Raw genomic sequence first — 6,000 nt, 5'->3', positions numbered from 1 at the left:
ATACTGCCGACAGACTTCCTGTCCACTGGCCATCCACTATCCATAGTGCCCATTTCCAAAGTTGAAGAGACTCTACTTACAGCTATGTTCATTATGAGAAGTTTACAGCATGCCAGCTTTCATATCTAAATCATGATTGACATTAGCAAGTTAAGGTTTATATTTGCCCTTCTTATGAGTAATTAGTTAAATGGTTGGCATGTGGTTCAGCATTAGATGTCGACTTTAGAAAAGGGAACATTGCTTTGTGGCTCTAGACAAGGACATATTCCTCTATGTTGGGTTTAATAGAAAGTGGTACTTTTATGTCTTTTTATAGATGATATCTGGAAATAGAAGCTGAAATCATCATAGGGTGTTTTGTGAATATCCTAAACATGAGGTCAAAAGCTTCTTAGAAAAGTAGGCTAAGAATCCCTACAAAACAAAGTTGTAGTCACTTGGACAATGGACTTCTCAAAGGATAAAATAATGCTTGTTCTCAAGCCATATTTATTTTTTTTCTTTTCATTGCAGCTAAAACTTTTGTAAACAATATTCCTAGCATAAGCAGCATTGCACTATAACTATGCATTCTGACCATCTATATGAGCAGAAGCAGAAGCACTGCACTAGGTCCACTATGAAGCCTGTATAGCCCACACAAGGAAATTTTTAGATGTTGGTGTCCTACTTGTGGTAGTGCTAACGAAAACCACTGTATATAACACTAAAAGGACTAAGACCCCCAAAAGTGATTACTTTTGCATTTTATATCAAAAGGATAGAGCATGAATTCAAGTCCACATTGTTTTTCTGACCCTAAAGCAATACTCCTTCTAAGTGCTTGTCAAGTGCAGTGTAAACAGCTCAGTACTCAAGAGTAGGGAAGATAAAGTTTAAATCCCAGCTATGCCACTTAATAACACTGTGACCTGATTTATTTCGCTTCTCCCTCTAATGTTTTTTATTCAAATGCTCGATGCAAATGATAATAATCTTTCTCATCCCATCTTTTAGGGGGAAATTAAGATTAAATTAGAAAATGATTTGAAAGCTATTGTGATTTGTTTAAATTATTACTATTCCAAAGCATTCAGGCTAAAATTCTGAAATCCTATTGTTCTGGTGGCATATACTAAAATCAGTAAACGTATAGTCCAAACTATGTGAATGATAGTCACTAGGTCATATTCACCTGCACACATCAGAATCCTTTTTTAAGGCTACAGAATCCACTCAGTCTTCTGTCCCAGTGAAACCAGTCCATGAGTTGAAACTTCTTAATAACTAGGCTAAACTAGATTTTTTTCACTCTTATCTATCATCTTATCTTAATTTTTATTGTAACATTGCCAAAAAGAATAAAAACCTACATTTCCCTTGCAGTTAGACTCAACCAACTATATGACTAAGTTCTAGTCAATATGTTACAAGAAACTGGTGTGGGAGATCTCAAGAAAGGCTTTAGGGAACAAATTCACCCTTCATGGTACTTTTTCTACCTGTCTGCCTCTACCCTATTCACAAATTGCACTATAAACAACTAGATACTATTTCTGACCATAGAGTGGCCTTGGGTTGAAATTAATACCTTAGAATCACAGAGTAAGAAGATAGAATCCTGTATTCTTGGTTAAACCTTGCTGATGTTATGCCAGCTGTGAAACTACCTATTTTCAGTTTTCTCTTACATGAGAGAGATTGAATTGCTTAATTTAAAGAAATATTTTGGTTCTTTGCTACTCATATCTAAACCTGATTCTTGATTTACATATATTTCAGCTCAATATGTTTTCCTTGGGTAAAAAATAATGGATATGAGCAAAGGAGAGCATATATTAATATTAATATCAAAACATCCAACAAGAGACTGTTGTTCTTCAAAAGTTCAAAGATATTTGAGCAAAATTCTGTATTATTTTTTATAGCACTTGACATGTAAATTTAGCAAACTCAGACTCTAACAATAAAATAGAAATAGGAAAAAGGAAAATAAATATCTAATTCATTTGCTTATATACATGTATATAGATGTATTTAGGTGTGTAATTATATAAGCACACAAATGTAAATATAAATTATGTCACAGTTTCTTCTATAGCATGTCAGTCACTTTGTATGATTATCTACAATTCTCAAAAATATAGAGAAGATTTTCATCATCACCTTATTTTGCCATGGTGATACTGAGACTGATTAAATTAAATAACTCACTGTGAGATATATAATAATGGATAAATCAAGGATTCTAAGAAGTCTGTCTTGGGCCAACAGCTATGGCATTTTTATGACATAATGTGATGTGGGATTCCCCTCTGAATGCTATATATATAAATATATTTTACCAGTGGTTATTAAACAAGCTGTTTCGGCCAGTGGCTTAGTAAAGAAAAGCCAAGTGGGAAATTCACACAGAGATATATATAGAGAGAGTAGGCAAAGTCAAAGAGATGCCATGTAGCTGCTGAAGGAGAAAGAAGCCTGCACTAGAACATTTCTGGTAAACCACGAGCCTCATGGTAAAATACAAAATAATAGGAGTTGGTTAATTTAAGAGTTACTTAAATTACTCAATTTAAAATCTCAAACCTGAGCTATTGGCAAAGCAGTTTGTAATTAATATGGTTTCTGTGCAGTTATTTCAGGTCTGAGCAGCTAGGAAACAAAAGAGTAGTCGCCACCTACAAAATGGCAAGCCAATGTAAGGCAACTGCATTTACATAAATTTGAGAGAGCTTTGGAAGTAATTCTAGAAACACACACACAGACACACACACACAAAACAGAGTGAAGTATGGCTTCATGATAGCAGCATTATCTCAGGTAGGGTCTGTTTGCTAGAAGCAAGCAGAGTCATGACTTCTTTAATAGGGCTTCTTGGTTTGTGTTAGCTGCACAAACAGCTCTGATTCTTTCAGGAGGCTGAGCACGTGAATGAGGTTTGTGGGCAATGTGCTGCAAGTTTCTTGGTGGCAACATAGGCCAACTGTTTACCAGAGTTGAGGTTGTGAGCAAGGCTCTCACCCAGGTTTTCCCAGAGCTAGCACTAAACATATGTCCACCATACTGAAAGGGCAAGAGAGGCAGAATCCATATCCAGGGCTGCAGCAACCAAGTTGCTTACCATTTTAAATTGCTCTTTATAAGAAAAAGATTTCAGATACACAGCAGGACAGATTCAGACATAAAAGCACTCTAAATGAGAGAGAGTGTGTTCAAAAAATATACACAGGTTTGGGAGAGAGAAGAAATAGAGTACAAACAGTTATAAAATAGGTAAAGTTTTTAAAGAGAAGTAAAAGTAATAAAAATGAATACAGTCACAGATTAAAGGGGTAAGAAAAATAAGTCACATAAAGATGGAATATACACAGGGAGTCTATATATGTATATTATTGTGTTTGCTTTGAATTTTTGGACTTTGAATGAGCTAAGACAGAGAGGCATTTCTTTGCACAGCCTGTTAAACTATATATATTAAAGTATCTTGACTTCAAAATTTGGGTCTAAGAATATATTGCTTTGAGAAACACCATCCTGAGTCAGTTAACCCAGACCCAAAAAGATGAATGTGGTAAGTACTAACTCATAAGTGGATACTCTCTGTAAACAAAGTTCATTGATCCTGTAGTTCATAATATATATATATATATATATATATATATATATATATATATATATATCCATCCACATGGAAAGTTGAAATAGACAATATTACCTGACAAAATTGGAAATATAGATTGGGGGGAAAAGAGAGGGTGGAGGGGAGAAGGAAAGGGACTAGGAGAACTTGAGGAAAGGGGATACTTGAGATGGAGGAAGTGCAGAGATGAAAGCAAGGAAAGAGATATCTTGATTGAGGGAGCCATTATGAGGTTAGCAAAAATTCTGGCTCTAGAGAATTCCCAGGAATCCACAAGAATGACCCCAGCTAAGACCCTAAGCAATAGAGGAAAGGGTGCCATGATGTGGGAGTCCCCTCTGTGTACTGTGATTAACATGAATGAATACAGAAACTGCTTAGAACCTATATCAGGGTAGAACTTAGGTATGAGTGGAAGATGGACATGAATGCTGGGAGAAAAAAAGGCAGAGTCAGGGAGATATCATGGAACCACTTGAGATAAACACTGTGAACTTTACACGGTAAGCCACAGCCACGTGGATATACACAGATGTTGCAAAGAAAAGGACCTGCTTGTTCCTCCTGGCCACCTGGCTAGCTTAGCTCCAAAATAACTACACAGAAACTGTATTCATTAAATCACTGCCTGGCCCATTTGTTCTAGCCTCTTATTGGCTAACTCTCACATCTTGATTTAACTCATTTCTATTAATCTGTATATTGTCACATGGCAGTGTCTTACCAGCAAAGTTTCAACATGTCTATCTCCGGTGGTGGCTCAATGGAGTCTCTCTCTTATTCCACATTTCTTCCTCCCAGCATTCAGTTCTGTCTTCCCCACCTACCTAAGTTATGCCCTATCAACTAGGCCAAGGGAGTTTCTTTACTAACCAATAAAAGCAAGACAATGACAGAGGGATCTCCTACACCCTATAGGTTAATGGAGGTGGGTTAAATTAAAATGTAAGAGTTAGCCAATAAGAAGCTAGAGCTAATGGGCCAAGCAGTGATTTAATGAATATAATTTCTGTATGATTATTTTGGGGATAAGCTAGCCGGGCAGATGGGAACCAATAAACAGCCTCTGACTAGAGTACCTGAACTGGCCTTGCCCTGTAGTCAGATTAATGAATATCTTAAATGTCAACATAGAACCTTCATCCAGCAACTGATGGAAACAGAGACAAAGACCTGCATTGGAGCATTGGACTCTGCTCCTAAACTCCAGTTGAAAAGTTGAAGGAATAAGAATATGGGCAAAGTGGTCAAGACCATGATTGGTATACTAACTGAAATAATCTACCTGAACTAATGTGAGCTCATCAACACTAGCTAGACTGGGAAAAAACAAGCATAGGACCAGACTAGTCCCCCCAATGTGGTTGACAGTTGTATGGCTAGAGCAGACTGAGGGGCCACTGGCAGAGATGCCAGGATTTATCCCTACTGCTTGTACTGGCTTTTGGGGAACTTAGTCTCTTGGAGGGATACCTTGTTCAGCCTAAATATAATATGGAGGGCCTTGGACCTTACCCAAAGCAATGTGCCTTATCTCTCTGAAGAGTGAATAGGGGTGGGATGTGGGGGTATGTGAAGGGAATTGGAGGAGGGGAGTGGGAACTTTGATTGATATGTGTAATGAAAAAAGAGTTTGATTTCTTTTTTTAAATGATAAATATCTTCTTCTGGTCAACTTTTAGAACATAGTTGATAAATTCTTTGTTACTATTTTGAGAAGAAAGAGTAACCTATTAATGCTTTTAATAGCTGGACATTCCATTGTGAAACTCTTTATTTATTTTACTGATGAAAACTCCTTGAAAATTATTTTTCAATAATATGTATTTGACTAAACTTCCTCTTACCCACTTGCTATAAAATATGAACTCAAAAAATAATAAATAAATATTGTAACTGTAATTCTTGCTTGATACCTGTTTTGTTAAATGTAACTACTATGTTAAAGATAAAATTTTCCTTTTTATTTATAGAGAAAAGGGGAGATGATATGAGAATCCTCTCTGTATGCGATGAATATGTTTTATTACCTTTTACTGCTTCAGTAAAAGGTTTAGTCAAGTAAAACCAGGTGGAAAGAACGAACAGAGATATATATAGAGAGCGTAGGCCGAGTCAAAGAGATGTCATGTAGCTGCTAAAGGAGAAAAATGTCCACCCCGAAATCTTACCAATAAACCACAAGCCTCATGGTAAAATACAAAATAATAGGAATGGGTCAATTAAAGATGTAAGAGTTACTTAATAAAAACCTGAGCTATTGGTCAAGCAGTGTTGTAATTAATATATTTCTATATATTGTTTTGGGTCTGAGTGGTCAGGAAATGAAAGAGAAGTCTCTGCCTAAATGGTGAAAACCAAATTAGTTACAATCT

Source organism: Myodes glareolus, chromosome 3 (assembly GCF_982192425.1).
Source record: "Myodes glareolus chromosome 3, mMyoGla1.1, whole genome shotgun sequence".
Lineage (NCBI taxonomy): Eukaryota > Metazoa > Chordata > Mammalia > Rodentia > Cricetidae > Myodes > Myodes glareolus.
The sequence above is the reverse complement of the archived record's forward strand: the minus strand, read 5'-3'. Positions refer to the sequence as shown.